This window comes from Eumetopias jubatus, unplaced genomic scaffold (genome assembly GCF_037043125.1).
Source record: "Eumetopias jubatus isolate StellerSeaLion01/CBP00866 unplaced genomic scaffold, mEumJub1_p1.0 scaffold_8, whole genome shotgun sequence".
Lineage (NCBI taxonomy): Eukaryota > Metazoa > Chordata > Mammalia > Carnivora > Otariidae > Eumetopias > Eumetopias jubatus.
Genome location: NW_028274814.1, coordinates 9,012,647 through 9,027,069, shown reverse-complemented (window position 1 = coordinate 9,027,069; position 14,423 = coordinate 9,012,647). Strand labels below are relative to the sequence as shown.

Genomic DNA, 14,423 nt, shown 5'->3' with positions numbered 1-14,423 from the left:
GAGCCTCTCCACAGAAAAAAATATTTGAATATCGGCTTTAAACTTCCCAACTTTGGTCAAACACATAAAATTACAAATTCAGAAAGCTCTGTAAACTCTAAACAGGATAAATTTGAAGAAAACCACACCTGGACACATCACGGTCAAATTGCTAAAAGCCAAGGCTAAAGAGAAAAATTTTGGAAAGTCGCCTGAGAAATGACACATTAAATACAAAGGAACAACTGGACTGACTTTTCTCCTAAGCTGCAAGGAAGGCCCGATATAAGAATAAGAAACAGAATACTAGAACAAGAGAACAGCACACACAAAAAAGTCACAATCATATGTATTTATTAAAATAAATCATTTTACAAGTGAGTATAGCTATTCTTTCCTTTCCCTCCCTTCACATCGAAAGTTTCTGAAAGGCTTAAATAGTACACTTCATGAGCATGCGGCACCAAGCATCCCCAGCCCAGTTTTTTTTTTAAACATATCCTAATCCGCAGTCATTAAGTAAGACTTCTGTTTTCAGCAATAAAAACTACTCACAATCTTGAAAGATCAGCAGGTAATTAATTAACACTCTTTACCTTCCCTCCAATTACATTCCTTTTTAAACGCAGAAACGAAGGAGGTTAAATCAGCAAGACGACAAGCAGAAAGACTAAAGGAGGCGAGGTTCAGAAACCGGGGCCTCCGGCCTCGGGGGGAGGCTTCTGCAGCCGGGACCCAGCGCACTTACCATTCTTCGGCAAACTCTGGATCACCTTCACCGCCGCCTCAAACCTGGTTTCGTGCACGGATCTCGGGTCGGCCACCTCCAGCCGCCAGCGCCGGCCCCACTCCCGGGCCCAAGGTCTGTCGGCTGGAATCAGGCAGCAGCAGCAGCACCAGCTTTCCCAGGCGCCTGCATGAAACTGGAACAGGGAGCGCAGCCGCGGATCAACATGCCCAAAGGGAGGAGGCCCACGCAGCTGGTCACTGCCCCGTCGCTCGGCCCTATCCAGGCCACACAGATCGAGGTGGCCCAGCTCCTTCCTCCTCCCCGGGGCGTGACCTAGGCCGAGGAGCCGGCCCGCCGAGACAGAAAAACAACTCACCGAGAGGAAGAGCATCTCTAGCACAACACGGAGGGGCTCCGGACACCCGTGGTCGCGGAGCGTCTCTCCCACCCGCAGGACCCTGGCGGAGCAGCCACACTCCCCATCCCGGCGGGGTCCGTCGGTCAGTCGGCGCCCTCCCCACAGCCCCGCCCCAGAGCCACTAAAGGACCCACTAGCTGCCGCCGCCGCTGCGGCCGCTCAGCCGACTCCACCCACCCGCCCCGCGTCCGAGGCGACGACGCGCGCTGCTGTCGGTCGCCCGGGTAGGGCCACAGGAGAAGGCCAGGCAGGGAAGTGAGATGGATCGGGTTCTCGGTTTTTGAACAGGCCGGACGCCGCGTCCGTGCCGGTGCAGCCGGACAGTGGGAAGCGCGCAGGGGACGCGGGGTTGGATCTGCACCAGGGCCCAAAGGTACCGCTGGGCGAAAAAAAAAAAAAAAGACCCTGCGATCCAGGGCCCCTGCCCTCTTAGGTTAAGGTTTGAGGAACGTGATGGGACGTAAGAAAGGACCTTTTTCACTGAGATGACTCTCTTATTCCTTTATCACAAAACTCCTTTATCTCAGCTCATGACCTAACTTTATGCTGAGAAAAATAGAAACGATCTGACAGGAGCATTGATCATCCCACCGAGAGAGTCACCAACCTGTCTGCATTTGTGACCTTAGGCTCTGCCTTCGCTCCTGGGAAAGTGGATGAACTGTCCCTGCTGCTATCTAGGAGCATCCCCTTTTCTACTTCTCGGATCCCATCCCTTCTCATTCACTGAAGAATCATGTGCCCTCACTACTGGATCACATCAGTCAGCTTTAAAAAGCCTGCCAAAATTACTGTGCATCTTACTAACCAACCAAGTAACCAACCACCCTGCCTTCCAGCCCACACACTCTTCTAGAAGCCACCTGGGTTCTCCCTCTCTTTCGAAGCAAAATTGTCATCAAAACTTAACCTATGTAAGCCGTTTCCACTTCCTTATTTCACATTTTCTCTTCAGACTCGAACTGACCTTTGAACAACACCAGTGTGAACTGTGCAGTTCCAGTTACACATGGCTTTTTTTCAATAAACACAGGACAGTACCGTAAAGGTATTTTCTATTATGATTTTAATAACATTTTCTTTTCTCTAGCTTTACCATAAGAATACAGTATGTAATACACACAACATACAGAACATGTGTTAACTGACTTTATCAGTAAGACTTCAGGGCAATAGACAATTAGCAGTTCAGTTTTGGGGGAGTCAAAAGTTATACGCAGATTTCCGACTTGCGGGGGGCGGGTGTCGGGACCCCTACCCCCACATTGTTCAAGGGTCAACTGTACTCTAACTAGGTTTTTGTTCTCACCACTCCGTGGAAACTTTTCTTTCTTTTTTTTTAAGATTTTATTTATTTATTTAACAGAGAGAGACACAGCGAGAGAGGGAACACAAGCAGGGGGAGTGGGAGAGGGAGAAGCAGGCTTCCCGCCGAGCAGGGAGCCCGATGCAGGGCTCGATCCCAGGACCCTGGGATCACGACCCGAGCCGAAGGCAGACGCTTAATGACTGAGCCACCCCAGCATGCCTGGTTGAAACTTTTCTTTTAAAAAATACCAGCATTCTCCATCTTGTCAAATCCAATGTCTTCATCCTAAATGCCAGAGACTCAGAGTTACCCCTGATTGCTCTTTCCTTATCCTCAATACCCAGAGTCCTGGGATCGAGCCCCGCATCGGGCTCTCTGCTTGGCAGGAAGCCTGCTTCTCCCTCTCCCACTCCCCCTGCTTGAGTTCTCTCTCTCTGTCAAATGAAAAAAATAAAATCCTTAAAAAAAATACCCAATCTATCAGCAGAGCCTGTCACCTTTACCAACCAAATATCTCCTCGATCTGCCAACCTTCCGGAAGCCACCCACAACCACTCCCATAGTCAAAGGCACCAGCATTATTCATCTGGGCCATGACAAGCCTCTTGCTTCTGCTTCTCATGGACCATTTTCTGTACAAACAGGTCTTTTTAGAAGAATATCAGATCACAGCACTACTCCCCTGCTTTCCACACTTGGAATAAAATCCATTTCTTTACCATACCCTACAAGGCCCAACATGACCTTTTAAATTTCACCTCCCACCGTCACCACCTTTGCCCCCAACATACACTATGCTCCCAGCCCACAAGCTTTCTTCCTATCCCTTAAACACACTAAACTCGTTCTTACCTCAGGAAATATTTGCTATTCTGTCAGCCTGAGATGTTCTCCCTCTAGATCTTCATTTTATGGATTCTTGTTCCAATGGCACTACCTCCAAGAACTTCCCCTAATTACCTCCCATCGCCATCATACTCTCTCTCCTTCATAGCACTACTTACTTATTTAAGTCTGTTTCCTCTACTAGAATGTAAGCTTCATGAGGGCAGGGACTTTGTCCATTTTGTTCATCTGTTTGTTATAGTCTCAGTGTTCAGTAAACGTTTACTGAACTAATGTATCAAAATGAAGGACACGCAGCAAGTAAACAGAAAAGGTAGTACTCAATTCCTTTCTAAAACTGCCTATTACCTTCCACTTACAGCACCCTGCTTCTATCTATAGATGATGTTCTTTTATTTCCATTTCCTAATTCCTAAAAGATTCTAACAGTGGAATAGCTAAACCAGTAATTCCTAAAGCTGGCTTCACATCAGAATCAACTAGGATGGTTTTAGAAACGGTCTTCCAGGCCCAGTTTCAGACCTGTGACAAGGCCCAGGGAACCTGTAACGTTAAAAAAGCTCCACAGTGATAGAGCTTGTCCACTTTTCTAGACAGGGGGTCAACAAACTTTTCCTGTAAAGGGCCAGATGGTAAATATCTTACGCTTTGAATGCCATATGGTTTCTGCTGTAACCACTGAACTCTGCCATGAAGCACAAAAGCAGCCACGCACAGCATGTAAATGCACAGGCAAGGTTGTGTTCCAACACAAATGGTGGAACCAGATTTGGTCCCATGCTATAGTCTGCCAAACCCTATTTTACCATGCTTCTCAAGTATTAATATGCATTCAAGTCACATGAAGATCTTGTTAAAATACACATTCCAGGGGCGCCTGGGTGGCTCAGTCAGTTAAGCGTCTGCCTGCGGCTCAGGTCATGGTCCCAGGGTCCTGGGATCCAGTCCCGCCTCGGGCTCCCTGCTCAGGCGGGAAGCCTGCTTCTCCCTCTGCCTGCTGCTCCCCCTGCTTGTGCTCTGTCTGACAGGTAAATAAATAAAATCTTTAAAAAAAAAAATACAGATTCTAATTCAGAAAAGGTGGGTTGGGACTGAAATGAAGCATTTCTAACAAACTCCCAGGTGGTACCACTGCTGCCAGCACAAGGACCCGCAAGGTACAACACACACTGGGTGCCTGGCTTTGCCGAATGCCGCTGTATTCTGACAGGAATGATCTGTGTCCTATACAACTTCACATAATAAGATCCAATTCTTGCTCGTTGCGCAGTAGTGCTAGCGGCTTCCCTATTCCGTTCTCGGAACCGGCGGCACTCGCTCGTGCTGAGCTACTACGAAGCCCCTGCCGGCGAGCTCGTAGGAGCTTGGAACCGTCGTCACCCCTCCGTGTCTCACCAGCGGGGGAAAAATGGTTGAAGCAGATCGCCCAGGAAAGCTTTTCATTGGTGGCCTCAATACAGAAACAAATGAAAAAGCCCTTGAAGCGGTATTTGGCAAATATGGACGAATAGTGGAAGTTCTATTGATGAAAGATCGTGAAACCAACAAACCGAGAGGATTTGCTTTTGTCACCTTTGAGAGCCCAGCAGATGCTAAGGATGCAGCCAGAGACATGAGTGGAAAGTCCTTAGATGGAAAAGCCCTCAAAGTAGAACGGGCCACTAAACCATCATTTGAAAGTGGTAGACGTGGACCACCTTCACCTCCAAGAAGCAGAGGCCCTCCAAGAGGTCTTAGAGGTGGAAGAGGAGGAAGTGGAGGAACCAGGGGACTCCCTCACGTGGAGGGCACATGGATGATGGTGGCTATTCCATGAATTTTAACATGAGTTCTTCCAGGGGACCACTTCCAGAAAAAAGAGGACCACCACCACGAAGTGGTGGTCCTCCTCCTAAAAGATCTGCCCCTTCAGGACCAGTTCGCAGCAGCAGTGGAATGGGAGGAAGAGCTCCTGTGTCACGCGGAAGAGATAGTTATGGAGGCCCACCTCGACGGGAACCCCTGCCCTCTGGTAGAGATGTTTATTTGTCCCCAAGAGATGATGGATACTCTACTAAAGACAGCTATTCAAGCAGAGATTACCCAAGTTCTCGTGATACAAGAGATTATGCACCACCACCAAGAGATTATACTTACCGTGATTATGGTCATTCCAGTTCACGTGATGACTACCCATCGAGAGGCTATAGTGATAGAGATGGCTATGGTCGTGATCGTGACTATTCAGATCATCCAAGTGGAGGTTCCTACAGAGATTCATATGAGAGTTAGGGTAACTCACGTAGTGCTCCACCTACACGAGGGCCCCCGCCATCTTATGGTGGAAGCAGTCGCTATGATGATTACAGCAGCTCACGTGACGGATATGGTGGAAGTCGAGACAGTTACTCAAGCAGCCGAAGTGATCTCTACTCAAGTGGTCGTGATCGGGTTGGCAGACAAGAAAGAGGGCTTCCCCCTTCTATGGAAAGGGGGTACCCTCCTCCACGTGATTCCTACAGCAGTTCAAGCCGCGGAGCACCAAGAGGTGGTGGCCGTGGAGGAAGCCAATCTGATAGAGGGGGAGTCAGAAGCAGATATTAAAAACAAAACTTTGGACCAAAATCCCTGTTCAAAGAAACAAACAAAAAAGTGGAACCTTTTCTGTCATAACTACCCAAGGACTACTAAAAGGAAAAATTGTGTTACTTTTTTTTTTTAAATTTCCTGTTAAGTTCCCCTTCCATAATTTTTATGTTCTTGTGAGGGAAAAAAAAGTAAAACCTGTTTAATCTTATTTGACTTTATGACATTGCTTTCAATAAGCAAATGTTAAATGTGTTAAGACTTGACTTGTGTACTAGTGTTGTAATTTTTCAAGTTAAAAGTGTCCCTAAAGGCCACTTCCTATATCTGATTTTTCCCAGTAAATGAGGCAAAGCAATTCTAAGACCTTCCACAAACATCTAGCCATCTAAAATGGAGAGGTGAATCCTTCTGCCTATACAGACAAGCTAGCTATTAGAGGGTGGTCGGGGTATGCTACTCTAGGATTTCAGAGTGTCTTCAACTGAAATCTCAATGTTCTCAGTATGAAAAACCTGAGATCAGATGCTTATGTAAGGAAAGTGCTATTCACCCAGTAAACCCAAAAAAGCAAATGGATAATGCTGGCCATATTTTGCCTTTCTGACATTTCCTTGGGAATCTACAAGAGCCTCCCCTTTCCCCTCCCCCAATAAGACCATTTAAGTGTGTGTTAAGCAACTACAGAATACTAAATAAAAAGTTTGACCAAAACAAAAAAAAAAAAGATCCAATTTTTTTTTTTTTTTACAGAAGGAAAAATGAACCTGGCTCTACAGTTAGCACAAGAAAATGATGAACTAAGTACATACATTTTACTGTTCATAAAGAGAAAAATGTAGCAAAAACTCCATTTTAAAATTCCTCATTACTAATGAAAGGATAAATGTTCACACACCTACCTATACATAACATGGAATGCTTTCGTGCAAATTTCAGGCCTTCGTTTCTATCGACTTCACGATTTTCCTAAAAGGTAAATATAAGGATTAAGAAAAGCTACCAAAATACAGTCAAAATGCCAAGTGTCTGACTTCTTACCTTACCAATTTTATTTCCAACCAGCATGTTTACTACGTCATTTCTCGTGCAGTATGTTTTCAATTCATTTAACCAATTATCCAATTTGACAAAGGTATCTCTTCTTGTGACATCATAAACTGAAATAAAAAGGGTCACTTATTAAATAAGCATTAAAAATAAGAGCAATGGCATTATATTTCTGATATGTCACTACAAGCTAATATTTCTATATAGGCAAGTCTGTTTCTAAGCCTTCAAATGCTTAACAATCAGTATCTACTCAGCCAGATGGAAGAAACAAGTGTATTAAAAAATAATAATAAACATATACATACACACACTTCAATTTCATTAAGACACACCGTGAGAGAAATGAAATTATATCCTGGGTGATAACTGAAAATTAATTTAAGCAAAACAACAGCTGTTCCCGTTCTTAACAATAAAAGACATTTATCCAAAAACGAAAACATTCAGATCCAAATCTGTGGCAAAATACCAAACTTTTTTCCATGGATTCAAACATCTATGACCCTGTTAATTTGTTTCTTACAAGGACCAGAATTTGCAACTTTGAAAAAATATGTAAACTTAACGGAGAAGATCCTGATTGTCTCCTTGTTATCACTTTCATCTTCCATCCCACTGCATTAAAATATATTAAGGGCTTATTCGTATAAAGAACTTATTAATTTAAAGTGTTTTCTAGGGGTGCCTGGGTGGCTCAGTTGCTTAAGCAACTGCCTTCGGGGCAGGTCATGGTCCCAGGTCCTGGGATCGAGCCCCACCTCTGACTCCCTGCTCAGCAGGGAGCCTGCTTCTCCCTCTCCCTCTGCTGCTCCCCGGCCTGTGCTCTCCTGCTCTCTGTCAAATAAATAAATAAAATGTTTTTTTTTTAAAAAAAGGTGTTTTCTAAACTTAAAGATGCTAAACCAAAATAAGAGTTGCTGTTAAATTAATGAAATGAACCTAAAACCTCACTATTTATGATATAATATAAAAAGACAATTTTCCCTAAAATTGACCAATATTTATTTTTAAAAGTTTCCCAGGAATATTGGTAACAAGCACTTTTCAACAACTTACAATGAGAATCCACATTTGGTTTTTAAATTCTGTATGATTATGAATCAACGATGTTAAGTGCCTTGTTAGACTTTTTAGGACTCATAAAACAGATTCAACTAAGCAACTAGCATCCTTCTTTCTTTATAAACGCACAGCAAATGTTAATGCACTGCTGACTGAAGATCAGTTTCTGGTAACACTCGTCAGACAGACCAATTACATGTGGATTAATCCTCAATTATGTCTTCATCAACATGTGCTTTTAAACCAAATAAATTAATCTGATCTTTCTCTTTTAATTGATAGACAAAGGACTGAAAAGAAACTTTGAAAGTTTAAATATTCATTAATATTAAATGAAGCTAATATAACTTCAAGTTACATAAAGGTACCCCTGAAGAAAACTAAAAACTCACTGACCTTCACAGATAAGGAAAATCAGAAATTGCAATAATAAAACAACATTTTTAAAGCAGTATCGTAAAGTAAAACCTTACCTAATATCACACCCTCTGCACCTCTATAATAGCTGGGAGTTAATGTTCTGAACCTCTCTTGACCAGCAGTATCCTAAAGGTGACAACCAATTATTACTAAATTTAAAAAGTATAAATAGTATTAAGAGTAGAAAGTCAAACAGCATTATTAAAAATATCCATGCACAAGCTCATTTAAATCTTGAAATTTAAATTAGATGCGTTCTCTTACTGAAGAGGGTTACATAAAATAAAATTAATAAATACTGACTCATCTCTAGAAAAATGCATCTAAGTAAAGGGGTATTTCTTCAAGATTTTTATCACACATGAAACCCATTTCCTTGAAAGCCATGGTTCTCAACTTCAGAAGCATAGTGAAATTTCCTGGGAAATGAAAAATTCCAATGCCTGGGTCCAACCCCCACTGGTTCCGGTTTAATTGGTCTACGGTAAGACAGAGGTTTTCAAAGTCTTCCCGGGTGATTCTAATGTAGAATCAAGGTTGAGAACCACTTTTTTTTTTTTTTTTTAAAGAGAATTACAGGAGTGTCTTATTTTAGGTAAGCAATTTTTAGGTTGGACTCTTAAAAGTATTTTCTCTGTATCTTCTTTTCGGAAAATGCATAAAACCAAACCACTTGCTATCACATGTTTCTGACACATATTGGGGGAGAGGAACATAAAAGATGCACACCAGCTAGGAAGTGCAAGTTTCGTGAGGAAAGAGACCTCATCTGCTTAATCATCGGTTTAACCCCAGTGCTTAGAGCAATTCTTGCCACAGGACAGTTGCTCAACTTTCCTTGGAAACCAACCAACCAACCAACCCAAACTAATTAACAAGTCTGTACTTCCGGACTTGGTTCCTTCTGTCTTCTTTCTACCATCCTTGGACTGTGGCTTCAAGATACCTAAGATAATGCAAAGCAGCAGTTGACAAACGGCTCCCTCCGCCCACCACCTGTTTTATTAACTAAAGTTTTACTGGAACACAGCCAGGCCCGTTCGATTATGCAATGCCACATGGCCTGCCTTAGGATTAGACTAAATATTTACTCTCTGCCCTGTAAGAAAAAGTTTCCACTCTGCTAATATCAAATAACCTGAAGAAAAGTGAAGACATATGTCAAACATCAACTTAGCTGCCAGTCTCATGGTTGTAAATCCGAGTTTAGCTATGGGGCAAGCAGACGCTCCTTCAGATAGAAAACATGTTCGTAACCTCTAAGAGGTTTATAAGATTGCAGAGGCATTTTAAACCAGCAGTGACGGGCTCCAGCTACTTACTTTCCTACTTACCTACTTTCTGTCCCTGGCCAAAATAGAGACTGCTTTAATATAAGAGCAACAGGTAGAGAATATATGAGTAATTTATGGCCCCAGAAGAGAAACTTAAGAGGAAAATAACTTTCAAAGTAAACCACTCTGCAAATCTACTACTCTTCCCCAGCTACGCTTACATAAATGCAGAATGTCCTTGCTTCCAGACTCTCACCACTACAGAAACTGCCCCCAGCCCTGCCATCTTGAAGTGAAAAAATTAACAAAATTAAACTTTCTAAACAGATAAATTTATGATAAAAATGATTTCTCTCTTTACAAAAATTCCCTTTGCTTCAAAGTTTCTTACAAAACCTCTGATATTTAAAATTATTCAATTTGCATATTGACTCAACTTTTCAAAAAACAGTAATATAAATTAAAGGTGCACCAACTGAAGTGTACTTACTATCTAAAGCAGATTATACTTTGGATAATTTGATAAAGGTTAGGGCAAGGACCAAGCAAGAAATATTTTAGTCACAAGACTTTTGGTTGTAACAGAAAAATTCTGTTTTCATATCAAAACCGTATCCACACTATAATAAATTAATTTCCAGAAACAGCGAAAAGCATTTGAATATGAATTTTGTTTCCCTTGATATTCACTGAGATCCACTTAGTAACTGCTCTGAGGAGACACAACATAAACATCAGAACTGTGGAGTGCCTTGGGCATCCGACTCCTGATTTCAGCCCAAGTCCTGATCTCAGGGGCCTGGGATAGAGCCCCATGTGGGGCTCTGTGCTCAGTGGGGAGTCTGCTCCCTCTGCCCCTCCCCCTAAAATAAATAAATAAATATTTTAAAAATCAGAACTGTGATTCTAGTTAAAATATCCATAAAGCCCAGTGTTTTAAAAATAAAGACCAGAGCAGGGCGCCTGGGTGGTTCAGTTGGTTACGCGTCTGACTTCAGCTCAGGTCATGATCCCAGGATCCTGGGACTGAGCCCCATGTCAGGCTCCACGCTCAGTGTCGAGTCTGTTTCTCCACCTTTACCCCTCCCCCTGCTCAGGTTCTCTTGCTCTTTCTCATAAATAAAATCTTAAAAACAAACAAACAAAAAAGAGTAGAGCCAAAAAATAATGTTTAATGTTAAAATACTACAGTAAAAAATATTTACACACAAATATTTAAATTAATCCAGCTATTTAGAGTCTTGATTTTTTTGGATCCACTTATAAAAATGTTTAAGTAGGTATGATAATTTGAGCAAACACCCTATGCCACAATATTGGATCAGAATATATTACACCTATAAAATTTATAGGCTTACATAGTCAAAAGTTAAGATTTTTGCTTGTTTTTGTTTTCAAGATAGGAATTTGCAATAAGTGTAATAGCATCCTTGTAAGATAAGAAAAGCAGAGCTTACTATCTGTGGTTTTCTTCTCTGATGGGAGAGGAGAAAAGAGATTATTAAAGATTAGAAATGGACAAAGGACAAGGAAGGATCTGGAAAGACTAAATATTAAAATGTGGGAGTGGAAGTGAGGGCAGGATATAGAGAAAAATAGCTTTAGAGGTGCCAAGTAGGCCGTGATGTGTGTGCGGCACTTTTGGGAGCAGTGAGGACAGGGCTGTACTTGATTATTCTACTTGACTGATCCTAGGAGAAGCATCGAAGCAGGAGAGGAACTGATTTACATATATATATATATATAAAACCACAGAAGAATTAGAGGAAACAATGGACTCATGTATTTCTATTTATGAGTGAGGAGGCCTTCCTAAATATGACGTAACACCCAAATTCATGAAAAAAAAAAAAACTGGTCTGACCACAAAAATACTAAAACCTTGGTATGGCAAGAACATCTCTCCCCACACCATCCATACCCCATACACACACTCACTCATCCTAAACAAGATTTGAAGGCAAATGACAAACAGGAAAACAATATTTGCAGCACATGACAGAGTTAGTATTACAAACACTCACACACAAGAACATTAACATTTAGGGCACCTGAGTGGCTCAGTCAGTTGGGCTTCTGACTCTTGATTTAAGCTCAGGTCATGAGGGTCTCAGGGTTCTGAGATTGAGCCTCTTATTTAAAAAAATATTTATACGCCTATGATAAAGATGTCACTTCAGTAATACCTGCCAACCTTTTTATTATACAGGAACTAAAAAGTAAATTTAACAATACCTCTTGCATAAAAGAAAGATCTCACGGAAACCACCAAGCCTTAGATCCTATTCTAACACGTGTATCTCACAAAACAGTAGCAAGGGCAGAAAGAAGGGATAAATTCAACCATGAAAAGTATACAGAAAATCAGGCTCCCACTTTTGTACAGGGAGAAGCTAGCATTCTTAAACTGTTCGATATATTTTATTATGGCCTAGTCCAACATTTTCCAAATTGTTTTCTGTTAGACATTACTATTCTTATCAATATCATAATTATATTTTGGAGAGGGGGCCAATAGGCTACCGATCGTGTAAAGTATTGCATGTTAGAAAAAAATTAACAGAAAAACATGAGACACACTTACACAGTTACTTGTTATTTGGGATAAAATGTGTATTAGAAATAATATGCCATTTGGAGAATGCCAGGAAAATGAATCAGATCACACAATACATAAACACGTGCTGTTTCAATCTGTAACCGATGCCCAGTTACTACTTCATCACCATGTTGAAGTACATCTCAGTGTGATGACCACTAACCAGTTCCAATTATCCCATGTAACAAAAACGTATTTATATATTTAGTTATCATAGTATATGTGGGAATCCGATATATAAGAGCATAGTTTTATAAATTATATATGTAATGTAATCTATTGGTAATCATTTAGATAGAGAGAGAGAAGTAGGTAGGTAGGTAGACAGGAGTGGGAGAGAGACGGGCAGACAGAGACAGACACTAAGCATCTTGGACGTCTTTGACAGTTATGGCTATTTTATTTGGTCAGCACTATCATGAAAAGGTCTTAGGAAAGCAACATGTATCAGAATGTTTGGGTTCACAGGCAAATGAAAGGACAGTAAGTAAAGACTAGGCACTGAGAGTAGAAAATAGATCCAAAGTTGGCAAATTCAAATTTCAGGAATATACGAACAGACTAACATGAAAAATACTTTTTTTCCTGAGCATCACTTCATCCCCTTCTCCCCAACAACTGCCTTCAGTGTTAGCTGAGTATACACTGTCTTCTTAAAACTTTAAAGAAACGTATTCAATAGCAATAATCCCTTCTGGCAGATAAGATGATTTTTTTATACTTTATTCTGCTTTTAAGTATTCTTTTTTTTTAATTTTTTATTGTTATGTTAATCACCATATATTACATCATTAGTTTTTGGTGCAGTGTTCCATGATTCATTGTTTGTCCATAACACCCAGTGCTCCATGCAGAACGTGCCCTCCTCAATACCCATCACCAGGCTAACCCATCCCCCTAGCCCCCTCCCCTCTAGAACCCTCAGTTTGTTTTTCAGTATTCTTAAGGGATTGTATATTTTAAAATTTTGATTAAGTGGAACAAGTCTCTGCCTCATTACCCAATATAAAACATAGCCATTTATTGTTTATCCATTAACCAACAAATTGTCCAAAAATTATTTGATACAAATTGTTTCCCTCTAGAACTCTACACACATCACCTTCTGCTTCTTTAAAAAATACAAGTTGAATATTTATACAAAATACATTTTTAAAACTCTTACCCAAATTGCAAGTTTAGCCTTATTGCCATCCACTGAAATTGTTTTCACCTTAAAGTCAACACTTTGAAAAAAATGAAAATGTTGATAAGCATCCCAGTAAAATAATACTTGTAAAATCAATTTCCAAGAAAATAAGAACATAGAAAAGCCACTTTACCAATACCCAAATTCACACCCTAAATTCTTGGGAGTTATGGATGTGAAAATCAAAAAGTGTCACTAAAGTTCAGCAGCTCAGGATTTAGTCAGGATAAATGAAAACCAAATGCTTGCAGAATTCAAACACTTACTTACCTGTAATTGCTTGAAAAAAATAAAAATTTTGATGGAAAAATAAACTTCAATGTAAGGTGATTCATGATGCACATTAAAAGCCAAGCGCTGGAATTCACGGTGCTCGTGTAGAGAAGACTATCTATGGCTGACTCTGGATCAGAGCAATTTTCTAAGGGGCTCCAAATGCATCGACACTCCATCATTAAGAGTTCTGTCCAGAGCCAGCCAATCCCCTGACTCAGATTCTGACTGTAAGCAGCTTGGTAAAAACATAAAAGGGCCACTTACTCCTTCTCTTATGAATTCTTTGTTTTTATCCTAAAAAACAGTATTCGTTCTATGTAACTTTATCAGTGATCCCTTGCTACTGCACAACTGCAAAAGAATTTACACACAAAAACATCTGTGCCCAATCCCCTAAGAATCTTCTTCATAAGTGAAAGGAGGAGCGCTTAAAGTGCTATGAAAATCTTCTGTAAGTACTAATTCATGTAAAGAGAAGAGCTCCATAAGAAGACACGTAAGGTTTTACTACAAAGCCCCCCTCCCCCACCAAAAAACCTCTCCCTTTCCAGGAACAGGAGTTGACACATGCCATCTGGCTTAAATGAACAGTAACTGCGCACATGTCTTTAAAGAGTATCAAAATTAATGTGCAGTCTATCCCACTGGCCAGAGGCAAAACATCAGCTCAAGAAGCCTGGAATGAAACTTTCAAAAGCTCTAA

The 14,423-nt window shown here is 41.1% G+C and overlaps 1 protein-coding gene and 1 pseudogene across 1 annotated transcript in view; one reads left to right on the top strand and one right to left on the bottom strand.

The window, feature by feature from the left end:
- Window positions 1-1,996, bottom strand: part of LOC114203611 (acyl-CoA-binding domain-containing protein 5-like) — a 294,339-nt gene extending 292,343 nt beyond the window's left edge. Inside the window, exons 1-2 of the mRNA XM_088025517.1 lie at window positions 1,086-1,996; window positions 728-902 (exon numbers count right to left, since the gene is read on the bottom strand). The gene's annotated coding sequence lies outside the window, so the exon portion shown is untranslated. The remainder of the gene's footprint in view (window positions 1-727; window positions 903-1,085) is intronic.
- Window positions 1,997-4,675: 2,679 nt separating this feature from the next.
- Window positions 4,676-6,287, top strand: LOC114204328 (RNA-binding motif protein, X chromosome-like; annotated as a pseudogene).
- The last annotated feature ends 8,136 nt before the right edge of the window (window positions 6,288-14,423 follow it).